General features: G+C 40.5%; 1 protein-coding gene across 1 annotated transcript in view; it reads right to left on the reverse strand.

The window, feature by feature from the left end:
• NPAS3 (neuronal PAS domain protein 3) overlaps nucleotides 1–23,917 on the reverse strand; it is an 836,061-nt gene that overhangs the window by 618,955 nt on the left and 193,189 nt on the right. The gene's annotated exons all lie outside the window — the stretch shown is intronic.

The following is a 23,917-nucleotide window of genomic DNA, read 5'->3' on the forward strand; positions in this document are numbered from 1 at the left end:
CTGCGACGGCGAGATGCCGGTGATCGATGCCCGGGGCTGCAAAGGCAGTGCTGTGGCAGGGTCCTGGAGCGAGACAACAAACAGGAACAACGTCGACGTTTGTGCCGTGACTGGCTGCGATAGCCCCTTCAAGACATGGACCTTTGGGATCGTCTGCCTCGATCCCATCGGTGTTCGCTCCTCAAGGCGGAGTGGTGTCAAGAGTCTCGGTCAGACAGAACCCAACCAGACAACCTAGTGGGCATCAAGGGCGAGCCATGTGGACTTTGCCCTGAACGGACACTGGGCAGCGAACGGCATCGGTAATGTTCCCTCGACTGAGACCGGTACCGAGCCAGGGGTGACTGCGGAGATCGAAGCGTGGCTTGCTTCTGGAGCGGAGGGAAGACATCGGCGGTGCTCCTGGTACCAGCATGGACATAACATCCCAGGCTGCCTGCAGGGCCTCCGGTGTGGAAGGTATCCGAACATCCAGGGAGGCCTGCTCCGAATGGGCCAGGCTACTCCACACGATTTGAGTTGCAGGCCTAGAGGCCGGTGGGGATCGAGGACTGCCCAACATGGGTCTAGCCTCTGTCCTGGGTTTACTCTGATGCCACAGCAAAGGCGGCCTCTTCCTAGCCTTGTTGGTGTGCCCCGTGGATGGAGAGCAGTGCCAACTAGTCAATGGCGCCGAAGGGTTGCCGCGCACCAACACTGCGGTGCCCCGGTGCCAGTTTGGAGCGGCGCACTGGCGCTGGGGTCAGCACCGACTCGATCAGAATAGCCCAGAGCCTAATGTCCCTTTCTCTCGTGGTCTGAGGCTTAAGTGACTTGCAAATCTTGCAGCGATCGCTAAGATGGGATTCCCCCAGACAATGTAAACAGTCCATGTGCGGATCACTCACTGACACAGATCGCCTACAAGTGTCTCACGACTTAAAACCGGGGGCACGGGGCATGCCCCAGCCCAGGCGCTCTAGCTAAACTAAACTAACTAAACAACAAACTAACTACAGGTACCATATGCTGAATGAACAAGCAGTTTTGGGGACGAGCTTCTGCAAAGCTGGAGCAGAGCAGTTCCGAAGCACCTTCACTGGTGGCAAGAAGAAACTGAGGGTGGTGGGAGTGCGCAGGGCCACGGAGGCGCCACTCTAGGGGTTGCTAGGGCGCTCCCCTATGGGTACTGCTAGGGGGAAAACTTCTGGCACTGGTACACGTGGCGAGCACACACCCCTATTGTGGAATACACATGAGCAATCACTCAAAGAAAAGGAAAAATCTAACGTACCACTATAAAATGGGGAATAACTGACAATAGTACTGCAGAAAAGGATCTGGGGGATTATAATAGATCACATATTGAATGTGAGTCAACACTGTGATGCAGCTCCAAAAAAAGCTTATATTCTGGGGTTTATTAACAGGCGTGTCATAGGTTAAACATAGAAGGTAACTGTCCCACTCAGCTTGGCACTGGTGAGGCCTCGGCTGAAGTAGGTCTTAGCTAGAGAACTGTGTCCAATTCTAGGTGCAACAAAAATGATGAAAGATTTAGAAAACCTGACCTATGAGCAAAGGTAAAAAAAAACTGGGCATATTTAGTCTTGAGAAAAGAAGACTGAGGGAGGACCTGATAACAGTCTTCAAATATTCAGAGCTGTTATAAAGGTGATCAGTTATTTTCCATGTGGACTAGAGATAGAACAAGACACAATGGGTTTATAATCTGTAGCAAGGGAGGTTTAGGTTAGTTATTTTCAGAAAAACTTTCTAACTGTAAAGCTAGTTAAGTTCTGGAATAGGCTTCCAAGGAAGGTTGTGGAATCTGTCACTGGAGGTTTTTAACAACAGGTTGGACAAATCCCTGTCAGGGATGGCCTAGGTTTACTTAGTCCTGCCTCAATGCAATGGGCTGGACCTTGATGACGTCCTGAGGTCCCTTCTACTCCTAGATTTCTATGATAATTTACTGGTGTCAAACTCAGTTGACACAACAAAACTGATTTTGGCATGCAGGCTTTCATCCAAAGCTCACAAGACTCAAGAACAGTCTTTTTGTTGATTTCAACAGCCTTTGGATGAAGTCCACACTGGGGTTTTGACCACATGCATTGTCATCAGTACACATAAATGACAACAAGAAAACAATATGTGCATGCAAGTAACATACACACAGAGGCCATATTTTGAACATGTTTCCTTTTAAATATATTTCACTGATTTAGGATGACTTAGTGCTCATTCTTACACAAAGAACTTCCATGACACCAATGGAAATTCCACAGTAAATCATGGGTAGAATTCAGTATGGCCCTTTTATCAGCAGTGTTCCAAACCTTCGTTTTAGAAAGTTAGAGACAAGATATTTGTCAAATAAACTTAAAAAGTCAGTTCAAAATAAAACTGTTGGTCTCGTCTTTAGATAGCTTTTGAGTGCAGGATGCAGCTGATATGCAGTTCCACATACTGTAAAATATCTGCACAACAAGGAATGTAGGGTTTTTTTATGATTTATTACATATTTGTGAAGAATTACAACAACTCCAAAAGGAGATGAAGCCAGCTAACGACAGGATATCCAGAGATCTAAATCATACAATATTGTATAATATTAACTTTAAAAAAAATGCTGTAAAAATGAAAGGGGTCCTAACACTTTAAAAAATAACCAAGCATTATTACTTCATTTAGTATTCATTGTAACACTGTTTTTAACAATAATTTAATGTGAATGTTGTGGAGACAATATGCTATGATGTAATTCCACAGAAACAAAAAACATGAATAAATGACACCATCCATTATGGCCTACACTATATTGGATATATGCACTATGAGCCCAATTCAGTAGTACGTTTAAGCACATTTAAAACTAGAAACGCATGAGTAGTGTCAATGAAGTCAATGGGACTAATCATGTTTAAAATTATCCACGTGCTTAAGTGCTTTCCTGGACTGGAGCCTATGTTAACTCTAATTTTATTTATATATGTAGTTAGGGCCCTACCAAATTTGTGGCAGTGAAAAATGCATCATGGACTGTGAAATCTGGTCTCCCCTGTAAAATCTGGTCCTTTGTGTACTTTTACCCTATATTATACAGATTTCATGGGAGAGACCGGTGTTTCTCAAACTGGGGATCCCAACATAAAAGAGGGTCGGGGGTGGTGGTGGTGGTGTCACAAGAGTATTGTAGGCGGATTTCAGTATTGTCACCCTTACTTCTGTGCTGCCTTCAATGCTGGGTGGCCGGAGAGTGGCAGCTGCTGATCGAGAGCCCAGCTCTGAAGGCAGCAGCACAGAAGAAAGAGTGGCAATACCATACCATGCCATCCTTACTTCTGCTCTGCTGCTGGTGGCAGCAGCACTGCCTTCAGAGCTGGGCTCCGGGCCAGCAGCCACCACTCTCCAGCCACCCAGCTCTGAAGGCAGCACCGCTGCCAGCAACAGTGCAGAAGTAAGGGTGGCAATATGATGACTCCCTTACAATAACCTTGTGACCCCTCACAGTTCCCTTTTGGGTCAGGACCCCTACAGTTACAACACCGTAAAATTTCAGGTTTAAATATCTGAAATCATGAAATGTATGATTTTAAAAATCCTATGACCATGAAATTAATCAAAACGGACTGTGAATTTGGTAGGACCCTAGATATAATTTATTATTTGTATTACCATAACACCTAGGAGCCCTAGTCATGGACCAGGACCCCATTTTGTTAGTACAAACACAGAATGAAAAAACAGGCCTCCCCAAAAAGTTTACAATCTATATGACAAATGACAACTGATGGCTACAGAGAGACCAACAGGGAGTATAAAGAAACAATGAAAACATGTCAGCATGATAGGCATTGGCAGCCTAATCTCTCACTCACTGAGGTGTAGGCAGTGCAACCTAGTGGCCAGTGCGGGAGTCTTCCCTAATGGTCAGAGCTGAATCAGAGGGCAGTGCCAAGAGGCAAGTCAATGGTCAGAGCCAGGAGTCGGAAGCCAGAACAGAATCAAAGGGCAGACCTGGAGTCGTAGTCAGAGTTAGGAATCAGAGGTTTAGAGGCTGGCAGGTTTAGTGCTGGAGTCAAGCAGGCAAGGGGTGGAGCAAGGGCTGGACAGGAAGCAGGTCTGGCACAATTGCAGGAGTGAAACACATTCAGCAGTCACTATGCTGCTGTTGCTACCAGGCTTAAATAGGGATCTGTTGGCCCTTCTGTCCAATCAGGGAGCACAATTACTTATTGGGCCCAACTGAGTTAATTGGGTTGCCAGACAACTGTGCCTGGAGCCAGCTGAGTTCCTGACATAACCATTATCAAGTTTTTTGTAGGTATCATGGCATAGGAGTGATTTAACCAGGGTTTTGAAGGAATGTTCCACATGTTTATGTGGAGCGTCTCCCAAATATAAGGGGCAGCATGACAGAAAGCACAAAGGTGCTTTTTTGAAAATTTGACGGGTAGGTGCTGGAGGTTGGCACTGTTGGCCAGTTGTAGACAAGAGTCAACATCTAGAAGGCAAATGAGAGATGATAGGTAGACTAGGAACAAACCATGGAAGGCCTTGAAAGTGAAGACGAGTAGCTTATGCTGTATACAATAGAGAAGGAAAAACCACTGGAGGGAAGCAATGAGAGGAGTGTTATGGTCAAAGCAATGGGCTAGAAAAATGTTCTTTGCAGTGCCATTGTGAATGGATAAGAGAGAAGCAAGACTCAATTTGTCAAAGCCAGACAGAAAGATCTTGCGGTAATTGAGATATGAGGTGATGAAAGCTCAGACAAGGGTTTTAGTTGCATGGATGGATAGGAAAGGCCATATCTTGAAGACGTTATGCAGAAAGAACTGAAAAGAGTTATACATAGCCTGAATATGAGGACACAGAGAGACAGATCTGAGTCGAAGATGACACCCAGGTTACAGGCCTGAGTGACAGGAAGAATGGTGGCGTTGTTCACAGTGATCAAGGAAGGTTGGGCGGAGGGCATATTAGGAGCTCTGCTTTAGTCATGTTGAGATTGAGTTGATGGCTAGACATCCATGAGGAGATGTCAGAGACACAGGCCAAGATTTTAGATTAGACAGGAGGAAAGAGGTTGTGGGTAGAGAGGTAGATGTGTTACTTGTCAGCATAGAGATGGTAAGTGAATTTGTGTTTGAGAATGAGATCATCAGAGATAAAGCACAGCGGGAGAAGAGAAAGGGACCCAGAACAGAGCCTTGTGGAACTTCCACAGAAAGGTGAAGGGTTGATGGGGAGGATACTCCAAAGGACATGCTGAAAGAGAGATTAGAGAGGTAGGAGGAGAACCAGGAGAGGACAAAGTCACAGAAACCAAGGGAGGACAAGATTTAAAGAAAAAGTGCATGGTCCATGGTGTCAAAGGAGGCTGACAGGTTGAGGAGGATTAAATGAATTTTAGTTGGGAAAAGCTCATTAGAGATCTTGGTGAGAGTGGTTTCAGTGGAATTAAAAGGATAGAAGCCAGATTGAAGAGGGTTTTACATGGAATTGGAGCTCTGGAACTCTAGACAACATGTTCAATGAGCTTGCAGATTAAAGAGAGAATGGGAAATGGAGCAACAGTTAGAGAGGCAAGTGGGGTCAAGAGTGGATTATTATATATTTTTTTTAAGATGGGAGGGACAAAAGCATGCTTGTATTGTGAGGCAATATGCTACTCCCTTCATTACAATAAAATATACCTACATAAAGATTTGCCATCATGTCAAAGGTCTCTTGATTTGGCAAATACCACTTGATTAATAATTGTGCTCAGAAACTTATTACGATCCTGTATAGGAATAATATATTTAAATAATGTAACAACAGTGTTTACTATGACATTGAGATCTTTAGAGAATATACAGGAAATTATGGAGGAAATCAGATAAGTATTGATTGTATCACGTATAAGTCAACATATGAACATTTTTGAAGATCCCCTCAAGAGACTCAAACCATTATTTTAGAAGAAGATCTTCAAAAGAAATTATGTGGAGGATGTAAAACTTCCTGTTAATAGAAAAAATCCCAACAACACAGAAAGCTGTAAGAGAAATTTCAAATTAATTTCTCAAACTGTGATTCCAATATGATTTGGCAATATATGGGCAGTTGTTCTAAATCAGTGGTTTTCAACCTGTGGTCCGCATAACCCTGGGGGTCTGCTGACTATGTCTAAGATTTCCAAAGGAGGCTGCACCTCCATTCCACATTTTTAGGGGTCCAGAAAAGAACAAAGGTTGAAAACCACTATGCTAAATCACTGATGTCTCTCAAGAGATGTGACCTAAAACAGCTTTCAGGTTATATTAACTCCTACCTAACTTAATAAGACTAATACTTCTCTCTTCCCTTACTGTTGGAAATGATATCTTATAAGATTTCTTCCTTTGGTGATCTTGCCCTCCCTATTTAAAGTTTTGGATACTAGTTAAAAAATTCACACTGCTGGACTGGAATGTTGTCCCTCTTACTATACTGACATACATAACATTCCATGGGCAGAGTCCTTAACAGAGTTTAAGCCTAGTTAACAATATATTTTTCTAATTGCCTATGCCAGTGGTTCTCAAAGTGTGGGTCAGGACCTCAAAATGGGTCACGACCCCATTTTAATGGGGTCACCAGGGCTGGTGTTAGACTTACTTGGGCCTGGGGCAGCTTGAAGATGAAGCCTAAATCCCACTGTCTGAGCTGGGCAAGGTGGGGAAGAGGGGCTCAGACTTCGGCCCTGAGTGGCAGGGCTCAGACAGCAGGCCCCCTGCCCTGGGCTGAAGCCTTTGGGCCCCCTGCCATGAGCAGCAGAGCTGGGACTTTGGCCCCTCCTCCTGGGGAGGTGGGGGCTCAGGCTTCCATCCACCCCCTCCTGAGGTTGTGTAGTAATTTTTGTTGTCAGAAGGGGATTACGGTGCAATGAAGTTTGAGAGCCTCTGGTCTATGCCTTTCAAAATTCTTTTCTTTGTTTTATTATTTTATTTCTTTTCTGAGGTGGGGTAGTGTTATTTCCTTTTGTTGGTGTTTTATAATGTATTATGTGTTCATTTATTACTCTAATTTTTGTTTAGATCAACATCAAATTCAAAATTTGACTTTAGTGCTTTCCACTGTCATTTTTCAAGGAATGTTGGGTACTGAGAGATCATTGTGGAGGTGTTAGGTCTTCATTTTATATAACTGAAGTAAAATTTCTCTTCAATTTGTTTAGAAAAAAAGTAAAAATAGTTACTGCTAGTTATATTTTCACAAGGGCAAAACAAATTTTCTCCCACAACATGCAAAATTCTGGGGGCAAAAAAAAAAGACATTAAAACATGTCCCTATTTCAAGGCTTTTAAAAATAAAAAATATATGATTATAAAAAGAAGAGAAAATGCTACATTTGGAGGAAAGGAAATTTTAAGCAGAAAACCCCAAAATGTTAACATTCTTTGTAAGTTTTCATATTTTTCTACCATTTTGTTTTTGCTATGAGACTAGCAAAATGATGACTGGAAATATTCTGGTGCACAAGAATGTGGCAAAATTACAGTTCATGATTACATGTAAGTTTTTTTGGGGGGGTGGAGAGGGGGGGGAAGGGTTTCAAGTGCAGCAGGCCTTTGGTATTCAGGCCAAGATATGTGTGTGTGTCTCCCTGTGGAATGTATTTTATTTTTTTACATAAAAATATAAAAAATGTCATAACTTCTGGGTCCCAAACCTGAATTCCTTGTACAACTCATACTTGTAATGAACTCAGGAGAGAGTTTATGGGATACCTGCTGCATATTTCTATCTACATCAGTGGTTCTCAAACTGTGGTTTACATATCATTTCATTCTGATCCATAGAGAACTGGTAGGTCCTATGTTGTCAGCTTTTCTTTGCTTCCAGTTGCTCCTACAGGTGGCCAGGCTCTTCACGCCAAAGAAGAGCTTGCCATCTGTCAGGCCAGCTGGATGCAAGGAGAAGCCAGCCTAGCAGCCTGTCTGAGGGATTCTGTAAGACGACGAATTGAAATAGGAACCACCTGCTGGAGCTGCCAAGAGAAGAACCAGGAGTTGCCAAAGGACAGGAGCCAGAAGTAGGACAAAACTGTCCACAGGAAAAGAGGGAAAAGGGACCAAGAGTCTAGGGAGAGGTGGGGCTATAGAGTCCAGGTGTCAGAGAAGCATGTGTAGTGGAGGAGGGAGATGAAGAACAGACTGGATGGCAGGGGGAGATGAAATGATCATCAAAAGGGGAGAGTACAATTTATGTTTTCAAAAAAGACAAAGGAATGACTGTATTAAACATAGTAAACTTGCAATTAAAATGTACTTTCTCAATACTATTTTCCATGTAAGCGATTGCTGTAGTTGTCACAGAGACACTGCATGTTCACAAATGAGAGGGGAACTTGTGCAAGCAAGAGTGACTGGCAAAAAGGTGCTCACAAGATAATCACTCTAGTAAGTTGTGGTTCACACTATGAAAAACAGAACCCAAGAGCTAGATCAGTCATTTTGTATTCACCCCACTGTGTCCCCTTTTGGCTGAAAGCTGCCCTCCATAGGGAGCTAGGGCTTTCTCTGGCACGGGGGCATCCCAATGGGGTGTAAAAGCAGTATAGTCAGCCCTGCATCCCACCATTCTAGCAAGGGAGGGGCAGCTGCAATGTGGTCCAAGATAGAACAACCCCGAGGCCCTAAGAAGCCACAGGGATTATGGGGCAGAAAGGTGGCAGAAAGCACCTGTACCTACACACACACACACTGGTCTGGTGCACATGAGAATTTGGCTCACAATTTGTTTTTATTAAATAGCTCTGTGGAGCATCTTAGAATGTGTGTGTCTTTGCCTGATTTCCAAAAGAATAACAGAGAGCTCAACAAGCTCACTTAATTCTTTATAGTTAGTCACAGAATTTTACATAGCAACATTAAAAAATGTAACGAAACATCTCAAATGCGTGTAATAATTCTACACTCCGTGTGTTTTAATACATGAAAACACTATGAAACATTTTCTGTTAATTAGCCCCTTAGTACAATCAGAAACTTCTATGTATGTCACTTCTACAACATTTGAAAGGAGGGTAGAAAAACACCTGACTTTTATAAATCCAGAATGCACAAAATCTATAAAGTGATCAGAGATAAAGGCATACTAAAAATATACAAACTCAGTGGTCTCTGAGCATTACTGTTAGTTAAAACCATATACTGTAATTATTTTTCTTAAGTAAGTGTGACACCACTGAGTACTAAATATTCATTCTTTGGAATAAATTTGAATCTAGAACTATTCATCTTTTTTCAAACAGCTGACATGCTACATAAACAAAGTATATATGTTTTTTTTAAAGTAAATACAATAAGTAAAGTGATTTATTATGCAATTTATCTCTTTCCATCTCTGTTCTGTTCATAATTCAGATCCACATAGGGCAGTTCATATACCATTAATATTTCCCAAATGTGTTTGACTTTAAGGCTATGAACATTTTAACTTTTAAAATATATGCCATTTATCATTAGCATTATGGTGGCATTCACATTATTCTAGTTAAGGTTCTGTCAGTAGTTCTATTATAAACCCTTAGTTTCAGAGGTGGAGAACTTGGCTGTAGGAAGAAGCGACTACAGACTGAGACCCGGCATGCGGCATCCTGGCTTGGAAGCAATTTTTAGAGATATTTGGGGGGGGCGGAAAGGGGGGGTCAGACTTTGGATTCTGGGAAAGAAAAAGGAAGTTGTTAGTGATTTTAGATACAATTGCTCCTCTTAGAATAACAAATATTTGGGTTTTCACACAGAAATTGTGTATGTCTTTTTATTATAATGTGAAAAAGCCAGGGATGGATTTGTCTGGTAGGAAAAAAATTTGAAATCACCATTATATTTAAAAACATGATTGTGCGCCTTTGCACGTGGAGCCTCTACATTTATCTCCTCAGCTACAAAGAAAATAAATAAATTAAAAATCTGAAGCAGTGAACCTTCCAGTCTAGACTAGCAATTGGGTATTCAGCTAGCTGAGCTATTTTTATGCGACTTCCAACATAGGAAAAGCCACACCCCAAAAGTGAATTCATTTGAATATGTCTATCTCACAGGACAGTCCTGGGATAAGATTCAATTCGGTATAGTTGTGGTTTAAAGGACACTGTGCTACTCCACTCATTTTCCAGCTCAGTTTACTGAGACTTTAACTGACCTGGGATTGGAGTCACTGAGGCATATTGCCCTAGGCATCTTCAATGTCCTTAGAGAAGCCTTCTCAGTTAATTTAAGTTCTCATGGTTGCCTTGAGACTTTTAAGAGTCAACACTTGCAGCTGGGCACACATATTCAACTTTGCTTTGGGACTGGGTTTGGCAATGGGGGGAGTGGGAGGAAAGGAGAGGTCTGTGTTGTGATGATCTATCACTTCTTTTGCTTTGAAATCAGGGTTCACTGGAGCAGAGGACATATTTCTCATGCCCACCAAAAAAGACATCAGAAACTTTGTTTGTATTAAAAACTTAGTATTATGTTTCTTCAGGAGAAAGTAATGGATAGCATTAATCTACTCTATGGCTATCCTAGTCCAATGGTGGCCAATCTTTTCAACCCAAGGGCCAGACATTTTAAAATCAAATGTTAAGGGGTCACAATCAGGAGGGATGGGGCAGTTTAAAGCTGCCACTTTCCTCATTCAGACCCACCTCGCTCACATGTGTACTAAGTTGTTTAAAAACTCAACTGGAAGGCTCAAAGGTGCTGAGCCACTTCTTCAGAATACTAACTGAGCCTGGAGAGGAAAGTGGACTTTTCAAATCCTGCTTTCAGTGCCCGCATTCCTCAGAAATACATGCATCTCTACCTTCTTCTCCAAACCATCCCCTGTAAATCATGCTCTGTGGCCCCAAACCCTATAGGAAACATCTATTTACCTCCCCAGGAGCCAAAAGCTTGGCCTCCTTCTAATCAAACCCGAGGAATTCAGCACATCTTTCCCACCACATAGTCACAAATGTTCCTAGAAACACACCCTAACCTCCAAACCTCTCCCCTTTCCCCCATCCTTCTCAGGAATACTCTCTTTTCTGCCCCTATTCACCCCTCACCCAAGTCAATTATAGTAGAGTACCAAGGCCCCACCACCCTCTTCAAATCAACTGAAGCCAGCAACCTCTCCCTTAAAATGAGTTGCTGTTGCCTCGACCTCTTTGAGGGACATTAACTATTGTTGTCCTTCTTCCCAGTGCTCTTTTACCTGAGAGCCCCAGCCCTACCTATAGTAGCTACTGTGATTCTTGCTTCCTTTCCTCTCTTGCAAATATGACATGATTCTAGCCCTCTACTCTCTCACTACCAGTTATTCTCCTCTTAAAAGAGCAGCCCCTGACAGGGTGTTTTGCTCTTCACTCTCTCTCTCTTCTCTCAAAAGTAAGCTATCAAGGAATACAGTTTCAATTCCTAATCAAATACACGTTTTCTTCTTAACACAGTCACTCTTGAGGGCCACAACTGGGAACACTCAGTAATGAAGCCTGGACACCCTTGTTCTAGACATTATCACTGGCTATTATCCTTCACCATCATGCATCTCCATCCTTCTCTCAAGTGTCCTCTCCACATGCGTCATCTTCACAGATTAGGTAGGTGAAAAGATGACCTGAGACTAGCTAATTATGCAGGGTGAGTTTTAGCTTAAAACTTTGCAAAGTCTTTATGGATATAAAATAATGAAGGTGGTAATATGATCACTGTAATCAGTACAATAATTAAGAGATGTGGCTGTAGACATCAAGCTCTTAAATAAGCACAGGATCAAAAATCAATACATTTTGTAAAGTAGGGATGAAGTGAACAAAAAGAGAAGGGGATGGTGCTAAAGGGTAGCATTAAGAATGTTTGGGTGGCCTTAACTGTGTGGTTTCAATACTTTCATAGGTTTGGGTTTATTTTACAGTCGTAACTCTGAACTTCCAAGTATTCTAATCCCTCTGAAGTTATTGCAAGGCATTTTTTTTAACTCTTATGTCACTGATATGAACTCTAAACCCTAACACCAGACTAATGAGGAGATTTGCATGAGAATTTACACGTATATTTTAAAATATGCTCAATTTTTACAACATGTTCTGGTATTTTGGGGAAAATCAAGGAGCTGGCATATCCTGTGCTGAGCACCCAGACTCCACAGAGCATTGGGGAAATCAAGGAGCAGAGCACCCTGGAGAGAGAAAAAAATCCTAAACTCTCAATTAGCTTCCACAAGTAAGTGTTCACCCTATTCTACAGTTTCCTCATTCTCCCTGCTCCTCTACCAGTTTTTGCTTCTCTGTGGAATCCCGTATAAGTCAGTAAAATTTGCTACATATGTTAATAGATAGTAGGAACCATGGTCCATTGCAGACTACAAAATGTACATTAGTCTCACAGTTCCAATAGACCTATAAAAGATCACAGCAACTCTGACTTTGATCATTAGTTAAAGCATAAAATCCGGCGAGACAGGAGAGGACACTAGAGTAGGAGAGGAATAACTTGAGGACGCCAGCTGAAGAGTCTGAGTCATCAAGGCCAACAGAAACCCCCTCAGGATCACCACTCTAAACTGGTGGGTGGCAAGGGAGCTCTGTGGATCTCAGGCAAAGGGTAGGGAAGCCTGCAGAGCTCTACAAGCACTCTTCAATAGAGATAACGGACAACTGAAAGCTCATCTAAGCCTCAATCAAGTTCCCAGGCTTGCCAGAGCCCTGGCACACTTTAAAAGTCTGCAGAAACTTCACCAACCATTCTGATTTTGATAATTTCTTATTGTTTAACTCTCCAGATAAGCCTCCCTTAGCCTAGGTGTCATCCTCAGCCCTTCCACACACCCCCACACACATCCAATTCATGACCAAACTCTTTACTTTTCTTCCACCACATTTCAAATATTTACCTGTTCCTATGGCCAAATTACTCTTCCATATTCTAACTATCTTGTACCCATTTTCCTCTCACTGCATGCACATACCTTTTCCACTTTCCAAAATACAAACTTCACCAAAAGTTTGCAGGAGTTCATTCACATAAAGAGACATACATCTATGAATACTAAACCAGTTAATTAAGTCTACAGAGCATCATATGTTAGGGGAGGCCACACAGTTCTGAACAACAAAAAGAATTTGGATATTACAAATTTTATCTGGGCACTCCAGTATACTATAGAAGGGTTATCACTGATGATAACACTTCTGCATAAAAGCTAGGGAAAGTGTGTACTATTCAGCTATCTAGAAAAGCAGGATTGGTTAATCAAAGGTAATCCAATATTTCATTCATAGATTCTCTTGATATTCCATCAGATAGCTATAAAACTCTCAAAAAGCTGTCAAAGTTTCAAACTTTTGAGAGGTAAATTACTACTGCATGCTACCTTCTTACTTGCTATGCATATGGTTTTCAAAATATTATTGTAAAAACATTTCAAAAGATTTAACATTGCTTTTTGTTATTTTTCCAATTAGCAAACTTACTTTCATATCGGGCAATTCTAGAGACTGGTTATATGCATATGATGATTTTAACAATGCATGAGCAATCCAGGAGCCTTGAAGCAGTCCAGGAACCCTTCCCAATCCAACCTTCCATTTCTTTGCTCACATATGGATGGTGCTTCATTCAAAATAACTTTTCTTTTTTCATCTAGATTGTTGTATTCTCAGATAATGTATAAATGTGGCTAAACAATGTGAAATGACTATTCACTTTGACCACCACCCTAAATGTTAACCACTTCAAGCAGATTTTCTCTCTTTTTTTTTTAAATAAACAATAAGAAAAGTTTTACCTTCTACTGAATATGATTTGCTGCTGCCTCTACACAAGTGCTACTCCATCTCTTTCCTGCTCTTCCACTGCTCTTACTTGTGAGATCACAAGTCAGAGGGATCACGCGAGATCAAGACTTTCAGAAACTGAAAGTTGATTAAAAATATGGTGGGGGGGGTGAACAAGTGAGGTGCTCATCAGTGACTTCTGTAAAAAAAATGTTAAAGGATTGGGTGAGCCTCTAAATTAGGAGATCATAACTCAACCAAGCCTGACACTTGCTACTGTATTTCTTTTTGTAAAAATGGATTTAACTTTCCTCAGCTGTACTCTAAACACCATCAAATTAAACTGACAGCAAAGTAAAACTCATTGAGATCTTCAATTTAAATTATGCCAAAAGCTAATCCTAGGTAAAGACAGAGGCAGTTAGTAAAAGAAGAATAGGGCCTTAAATCTCCACCTAGACATATGTTCAGAGCAATGAATAGCAATCAGTTTAACCTCTTTCTTGTACACAACTCATTGGCCATTTTATATTTAAGCCCTAAATGGTTTTAACTTTCCCACCACCACATTATAAATATAGCAATTTATACCATTCACACTGCCAGTTATGAAACACTAAGATATATCTCATCATTCTGTACAGAAAAGGGAGTTAAATTTATGAATTTACCATTGGGACTAGGTTTTTTGGGTTTTGTTTTTTTTTGCAAATTGCTTTTATATTTTAGACCAGTAAAAAAAAGTGAATAAGCAACCCAAAGCATAAAAATCTCCTGGATAAATGTGATTTAAACAAAATACTCTTTCCTGCCTTTTAATATCAATGCTTACATCCAGTAAAAGTCCATATATATCCATAGGGTTTGGTTTTTAAACCCTAAGAAGAGAAATGATCGTATAACTTGATTGGCACAGGAGAGCAATTTTAAGATTATATTTTTTCTAGAATCTAACTACAGTTCACTCAAATAAAATCTCCAGATTACAAAATATTTTTTACCCATTGATGTATTTATGTTGCACTTGCTTTAGTGTTAACAGTTCAAAGTCAAGTAGAACTGCATCACTATGTATTAGCCCTGAAGCTACCATAAGCTACAACTGGTTGCTCTGTAAGCAATGAAACAAATTCTCTGTAGTCACCATAGAAATCAGATGGAATGCAGCTTCCTGCTGGTTTGTTACACTGTACTGGAATAATGATAATGTGACTTGAGCCTTCTGCATTAAATGATGTAACAAAAACATATATGCTCTAGTCTACTTTCCAAGATGTTATTAGTTCTTCTCTTCTACAACTAAAGCTTTCTATTGTTAATTCATATAACATTTTATTTAATCCCATCAGTAATTCAAATCAAACATAACAAAAAATCCCAGACTATTTCACTTCATAGTGATAGACGTGGAGAACAAATAAAATACATGTTTTAATCTTTACCTATGGCAGAATCATAGAATATCAGGGCTGGAAGAGACCTTAGGACCATCTAGTCCAACCCCCAGCTCAAAGCAGGATCAACACCAACTAAATCATCCCAGCCAGGGCTTTGTTAAGCCAGGGCTTAAAAACCTTTAAGGATGGAGATTCTACCACCTCCCTAGGTAACCCATTCCAGTGCTTCACCACCCTCCTATACCCCCTCCACTGTAACTTGAGACCATTGCTCCTTGTTCTGTCATCTGCCATCACTGAGAACAGCCGAGCTCCATCCTCTTTGGAACCCCCCTTCAGGTAGTTGAAGGCTGCTATCAAATCCCCCGACTCTTCTCTTCTGCAGACTAAACAAGCCCAGTTCCCTCAGCCGCTCCTCGTAAGTCATGTGCCCCAGCCCCCTGATCATTTTCGTTGCCCTCTGCTGGACTCTCTCCAATTCAACCCTAAAAACAAAAGCTTGCCATTTCTCTGGAATTGACTTTTGTGATTCATGTGAGAAAACCATATAGTTTCTCTTTTGCATTCCTTTTATTTTAAAATTTTACTTTTCACAAACTCAATGCAGCCAAGCTTTTAATTCAGTGCTCAATGAACAGTTGCCTTTGTATCTCAGTTACAATAATGATCCTTATGCCAATATATTTCTGCAATGCCAAAAACAACGGGATAATTACCTCATTTACAGAATACAACCCCATTTGACGTCAATGAGCTAGATTGTCTGATGTGAGTGAGCTGTTCTCGGTGCAGGATAGATTGGGTGGCACTTTCATGCAACCTTTGGATCCCCCAATCCTGGGCCTATGCAGAGGGGACATTCTCCTGGTCACCCAAGCTAACTTTAGGACTGCTTTATACCACCAGAGAAATGTGTAGCAGCCTAAACAAACTAGAGAATCTGTCCCAAATGTCATAACATGCAGTCAACAAGACTGCATAGTGTGAAAGCAGAATTTGTCCAATCAAATTTGTCCTTTAATAAAAAAGCTTTAACAATGAACAAAATATTTCAGCAGCAGCAGTGAGTTTCTGAGTTTACTAAAGAGGTGCCTAAGACTACTTCTTTGCATAAGGTCTGATCCTGATCTCACTGAAATCAATCACAGAGCCATAATTTAAGTTAAAGATGGTGAGTTGGGCCCTAATTCTATAGTTATGAGAATTCACTCAAAAAGAGGAAATTATTTGCTTTGTCATGTTTTTTATAAGCCCCTAACCCAAAATTGGTTCTTTGTACCCGCTCTCTAGAGTGTTTCTATACTACTTATCTTTCAATGCTTTTTTATATTGTATTACAAAAATGGGGGTGAGGAGCAGGATTTATTGTGTCTGTAATGTAGGAGTGCATCATTTTAATCTTTTTAGTTGAGAGAGAAAACTGTGGGAAAACCTCAGGATCTGTTTACACATGATACAAGCTTTAAAAGTCATAAATCAGAGAACACACAGATTCCACAAGTACTGTATTAAAACGTCTAATATCAAACCTTATCATCAGTTTGAAATATTTGACTGTGCAAAATCAACAGAAAAGCTCTTTTAAAAAGAATCCTGTCACTTCTTTCCTCCTCATAAGCACTGCCAGTTTCCCAATGCTCTTTTGACAGTATAATCAGTCAATTCAATCAGAGAAATTCTATAGTACAATGGTAATTTTCTCTCACTTTTTTCCTTTACGCTGGCAGTTCAAGCCACCTGCTGAAAGCATTGATGTGGAACAGCTCAGTATTAGCTCTGAAATTAGTACCAGTCCCAAGTTAAATACCTGGCACGTTCAGTGTGGGACAGACACTGTTAATGGCATATAAACCCATCAGTCGCAATCAGCACATTACTTGAGCAAGTCTCTTTCTAAGTCATTCAGAGAGCACCTTGCTGGCAATCACAGCATTAGACACTCCCTCTCCCCCAAAGAAATTAATATAAGAAGAATGGTTTGAAGAAAAAAAAACCCCCACAAAAAACCCTTTTTATTTAATCAGGGGTTTTCTACCACACTGAGGATCCTCTCTCAAACATGTTCGATAGCACCTATTTATGGCAGTTTACTATTTAATTGTTTTATATATAGCTAAGTTTAAAATATTCAGAGTCCAATAGCTCCTCAGACATAGTTTAAGATGTAATATGTAATATAATCAAGAACTGACAGAGCCCTTAAAAAGAACACGGTATAATTAATATTAGTCTAACAGACAAGATTCAACTTCCTTCTAACATGGAAACTGCTATTGCATGCACTGACTTATTTCACTTCAGTATAAATTTGCTATCATCTCTTGTATCACACAAATCCATCAGTTTTCCTGGCCTAGTTAGCTCAGCAGGCAGGCCCATGTGTACAAGTCAGGCAACGATGATGAAAGGCATTTACTATAGACTCCTCACAGGGTCATCAATGGACAACCTGTACAAGATTTATGCTTTAAATAATAAATGAACTAAACACCTTGAGGTAATTGGCTGTGTGAAGCCTCGCACTAGGCCAGATAGCTTGTCTGTACAAAGTAAAATAAGATTAAATAATAAATGAACAGTGCAGAGGTTTTCTAACCAAACTAATTCTACATGTCTTTTTAAGTGCAAGTTGTTCATGAGTTGAGATGTTTTAAAGATTTTATGCTGGTGTCAAGGGGCACTCTCTTTCTTTGTCAACAGTAACCATTTCAAAGGTCTGTGCTTCTTGTGGTGATAATGTTCGGAACTCAGTTACTATCCTTCTCTGTGCACGATAATGTAAACATCCTACTGAATAATACCATTGTGTCAAAAGTCCACCAAGTGCTGAGACTCCAGTTCAATTTTACAAAGACTGAGCAGAATGTCAAGCCAACTGTGAAAACAAAATCAGAGCAAACTTTTTGAAAAAATTATTTTTGACTCATCTGCAATCCTAAGGACAATTCATTGCTACAGAGACTGTAAAGACGGACTCTCAGATGGCTTCTCCAACATGCTTATATTGTCCAGCCATGCCAGAAGAAAGACATGAGGCAGTGGATGTGGTTTAATTAGGCCACAAATTTATCCACTTGAAATACGTGGAGAGTACCTGGCAATGAATTGTACAATGTAGGACATATTATTTCCTTGATCATTTCCACCTATTTGGGAAATCTACCATCAGCCATCCCACTCCTCATCCTGATTGTAGTCAGCCCATTGTTGGGGTCCTACTGCCCTCTGCTCTTATGAGACTTAAGGAGACTGGAAAAGGAATGGGGGGGAGAGGGGGTGGGGTTGTCCCCCTACTGTACCAAATACTAGGAGACCTGAACCCCTCTTCCCCAGTTTCATTAAGGAATGCTTTCCTCTAAATCTCAGTCCAATCTATTTATCTAATAACTGTGTACCTTCCATAACAAGTACCTGCACAAGACACCTGCCACAAGAAGGCACCAGCAATGTGTGGGGCTGCCTCTCCCGCACTGTGTTCCCAGATGCTTACCAATTCCTCCCCTAATGTCCGACAAAAATATATCCACTCCCCAGTCAGATAGGTGTACCTCATATTCCCAGTATAATGTGGGTGCCCACTAAGATATGTCCACAAGTAATTACCAAACACCTTTGGTCACACATGAATTTGGTAACCTCCTTATTCACATACTCCCTCATCTTATCTACCTGTGGAGGCTTCACAGCTCCCATCAGACCTTCTGTTGCAACATTTCAGACCAAATAATTGTCACCCTGAGACATACTGTACCTCATGTGACACTCTGTACCCCATGTTCACCACTTTTATATGATTATGATATGTTTTATACAAAGTATCCTTTGGGAAGTATCATTTGAAAACACAATCTAATGCACATCATTGTCTTGTTAAAACGTTATCAATATTGTATACGGAGCCATGAGATTTACTTATGACTGTTACTGAAATAATCTGTAGTTCTGGGTAACACCCTCAGACCATTTTCTCATATACAAAGACACACTGGCACGCTGGCTAGATGTAAAAGGCCATTACTTGTTTAATCAGAGATTCACCAGCAGGGGAGTTGTAAACAAAGCATTTACAATTCACCTGAAGGACAGCTGGCAGAGCACGTATGCAATGGAACTACATGACCATGACCCAGCAAGGTCTTTTCCAGAAAAAAGGGCCAGGATATAAGAAAGGGGGGGAAATGGCCTCTCCTCGCCCCATTTCTACTCACAGCAGCAAGATAGCTTGAAAGACAATAGGAGCATCATTGAACTGGCTGAAGTGGTCCTAACCAGAAGGCTTTCCAGTTTTTTGAACTGCTGAAGGTTTTGGGGTGAGAGAAACCTTTTTGCTCTCAAATCTTTATGAGCTTGGTAAAGTTTAGGAATTAGATTGTGGTTTTATCAGTTTATTTCTTGTGTAACCAATTCTGACTTTTATGTCTTTATCACTTATAATCACTTCAAATTGATCTTTCTCTAGTTAATAAACTTGTTTTATTCTTATATCTAATCCAGTGTGTATTTGGATTGAAGTGCTTGGGGACTCTACTTGCGACAACAGGGCTGGTGCATACAAATATTAACCTTTGTTGGAATGTCAGACAAATAAGAGCTTATATCGCACAGGGGTCTACTGAGCAGTAAGAGTGCTGGCTGGGGCTGAGGAATTTGTGGGTGTTGTCCTGTATGTAGCTCACGAGTGGCTGGGAGAGTATTCATGTAACTTTGCTAGGAGTGACTTTACATGCTAATGGCTGTGAGAGAGCAGAGCCTGGAGAGGCTGCTTGTCACTAGCAAAGCACTGTAAAAAGCGCCCTGGGCTGGAGAATTTAAAAGGACATAGCAGTTCAACAGTCCAGATTGTCCCCTGGGGGATGTCAAACACCCCTAGGGAAAAAATCCTGGATCTGCCCCAAATCCCTCATGGCTCTAATCATCAAATCAAGCTCCTTATGCATTCCTTAATCATTTTCACCTAGGTGAAAAATAATCATGTACAAACCTAATGTCAGATGCTTCCCAAAGTGTATATATTTTAGGAACTTATGCTCAATATTTTTTCCTTAACACAGGGGTTCTCAAAATATTATTATTATATTATTATTATTACCTTCAAAGAGTGGACAACTTCTCAGTAGAAAGACTGTCTCGGGGAGCAGATCCCCCATCTTCATGATGCTGTCATAGTCATGTAATATCCCTGTTAAAACTACAGCAGTTGCTTCTATGCAAAAGTGATGTTGCAAAGTATTGAAATGAATTTTTAAATCTTCTTTTAATGTGATTTAATCACTTAAAAAAAACAGAGACAGAACCATACCAACCAGCAGTTCACAGGCCACAATTTGAAAACCTCTTTCTAAAACAAACAAATTAATTACATTTTGTTGTTAGATTTAGGCATCATAAAAAGTTGAAAATGCTGGGCATTCCAGGGACAGAAGGAGACCTGGACTGGACTATGAATTCAGCTTCAGCACTAACAGACCAGATCCTCACCTTCTATGAGCTGTCATAGCTAGAGTAACTTGAACGAAGCTTCATAAATTTACAGCAGCTAAGGATCTGGCCTTACATTTTTATGGAAGTCACTTTCACTGAAAAAGAAATATGGCAAATTGCCAGAAAGTGTACTATGAATCAGATTTAGCCTTGCACTGCTTTCATCCCTGAAATGCCTGGAATGCAAAGTACCTTGCAATGCCCTGGTACAGTACTTCCATGAGCAGCTACTCCATGGCATACCTCTCACCTTCTGGTTCAAATACATGGTAGCAGTTTCTTTTAAAAACTTGGAATTACTTAGAACACTTCCTCTGAAGCTCTGGTAGATTCAAGTGATCTAATTTTCCCTTTGCCTTTTTCATATTGTTTGTTCAAAGTTTTTTTTTCTTATGGTATTTGTATTTTCTTGAGCAAAAACATGACAACCTAAATGCTAGGTTCCTGCTCCTTTTTGCAATAACTTCTCTCCCCCAAACACTAGCCAGATCCTTCCTAATTTTCTTTATAAGTGCAGCAATTATTCCTCTCAATCAATAAAATTCCTTTTCCAGTTGCTTAGCACTATCCAACTGGCTTTTGTCTCTGTATCTTATTTTCCTGTATTCTACCTCCTTCCCATCTCTTAAAAGTGAACTGCTACTTTTCTTTGTTATTTTAAATGGACAATGTTAATTCTTTTTTTATTCTTTACAATCAGACCAAACAGCATATGTTTCATGTGACTCTTGAATAAATTGACATATAGGACCCTGTCCTTCCTCAACCTAAATTCTCAGTTTACACTTCCATCTCACTCGGGCACTAGTGAGCCAAAGCAAAGGCTTTCCAAACTGTTGAGTTGTGCTATTTCTTGCTGTCCTTGATTGAAAACAGAAGATGGATACATATAGGGTAGCTGGGAATATATAAAAAGAAAGGAACAGCTGGATGGAGACCTTCATAGACCTCACATAGAACCTTGCAAAATCTATGGCTTGGCCTTCTTGCCAACACTCTTGCAAGTGCACAGGATACAATAAAAAAGTAGAAAAAAAAAAGTCCCAGCACACAAGATATGAATCAGAGGAAAAGGGGGTGGGAGGTGGGGGGGGGGATGTCCCAAATGTTCAAACATAAAATTGCTCAATACAAAACTTAAAGAAAAAAATGTTGGAAGGAACTGTAATGACAAGTTAAAGCTATCCCTTTAAAATATACAAAATATACATTTTTGCAGCAGATAATCTAAAGTCTCAGTGACCTTGGCTGCATTACAGGGGTAATCTTCAGGTAAGATGAATTATTTTTGAACAAATACTGTAATGCAATAAGCAAAAGCTACTGTCCTTCAGTATTAGGCAAGCTTTTCTTTCTACCTATTTATTTCTTGAATGCGTATATTTATTAAGGACAAAGCAAGGCAAAAATCACACTCTGCCCCACTGTGTACCATCATACAAAACTGCAGGATATCAGTGGAGCGTAGTAGTATTATATTCCACAATTATGGATTTTTATGTACAATCCTCCTTTAAGATTCCAGGGCACAGCGTACTAGACTGTAGTGCTCTGCTTAGAGGGTTTAGTATACCTATTCAACCATCTCCAATAATATGCAATGGTAAAATCCAAGCCCCACTTAATTTCATCTGCTAACAGCTATGTTCAGTCCACTTACAGACAGACATTGTTACCAAATACCATAATGCCTCTGAAGATCAGGATAAGTATATCTTGCTTTTAGAGCTCAAAGCAAGACATATTTGTAAAGGTCTTCCCTAAATTACAAAAGGACCCAGTATCTCCTCAGATCCAGGGTTATACAGGCCACTGTGGTCCTTAGAAACATCTAAGGAGGAGCAAAGGAAACAGCAGATGGTGAATTCTCAGTCTGATAATGATATATATTTTAGTAATGTAATCAGCACCTAGACATTACCACTGTGACGGGTTGGATCACAGAAACCGCCTTGGGACTGCCACCTGATGTGCCGGGACTACCTCTGAGCCCGTTTTCCCTGAGAGCTTGGGACTTCAGTGCCCTGCCTGGTTTGAGCCAGACATGCTCGGCTGCTACAAACACAGACCCAGGTCTGAACAACGTCCCCAAAAAACGTCAGGGTTAACTGAAAACAGCTTAAGAAGTGTTCCTGTCTCCAGCACTCAGATGCCCAGCTCCCAATGAAGTCCAAACCCCAAATAAATCTGTTTTACCCTGTATAAAGCTTACACAGGGTAAACTCATAAACTGTTCGCCCTCTATAACACTGATAGAGAGAGATGCACAGATGTTTGCCCCCGCATTAATAAATACTCTGGGTTAATTAATAAGTAAATAGAAAAAGTAGGATTTAAGTGGTTCCAAGTAATAACAGACAGAACAAAGTGAATTACCAAGCAAAATAAAATAAAACACACAAGTCTAAACCTAATACAGTAAGAAAGTGATTACAGATGAAATCTCACCCTCAGAGATGTTCCAGTAAACTTCTTTTACAGACTAGCCTCCTTCTAGTCTGGGTCCAGCAATCACTCACACCCTGTGGTTACTGTCCTTTGTTCCAGTTTCTTTCAGTTATCCTTTGGGGGTGGAGAAGCTATCTCTTGAGCCAGCTGAAGAAAAAATGGAGGGGTCTCCCAGGGGCTTAAATAGACACTCTCTTGTGGGTGCAGACCCCTTCCTCTCTCCTATGTAGAATCCAGCTGCAAGATGGAGTTTTGGAGTCACATGGGCAAGTCACATGTCCATGCATGACTCAGAACTTTACAGGTGGCAGCCATTGCTCACATTCTAACTTGAAAATCCCCAGGTAGACTTTGGATTGGAGTCTTCCAAGATCCATTGTCCGTTAAGGGTTTCTTGATTGGGCACTTAACTTGCAAATTCCTTTTTTAAAGAAGCTGACCAAATGCCTTACTAAGGCTACTTAAAATCAAACAAGTACACAGCCAATATTCATAACTTGGAATACAAAAATGATACATGCATACCAATAGGATGAATATATCCAGTAGATCATAACCTTTGCAGAGATCTGTTACATGGCATATCTAGCATAAAACATATTCCAGTTATGTCATATTTACATTCATAAGCGTATTTCTATAAAGCATTATAAGATGCAACATTACCACCATGATGGGCACTTTATAAATAGACCGATAGTGTGTTGAATGTAAAACATGTAACCATTACCTATTGTTCAGTTAAGGTTTTTTTGCTATCTTATCCCAAATCAGTTTATGATGGCTAAAAATCACTATCAGTGATCATTCTGTGTTTTTTAATTGAAGT

The sequence above is a fragment of the Mauremys mutica genome, chromosome 4 (genome assembly GCF_020497125.1).
Source record: "Mauremys mutica isolate MM-2020 ecotype Southern chromosome 4, ASM2049712v1, whole genome shotgun sequence".
In the NCBI taxonomy this organism is placed as follows: Eukaryota; Metazoa; Chordata; order Testudines; family Geoemydidae; genus Mauremys; species Mauremys mutica.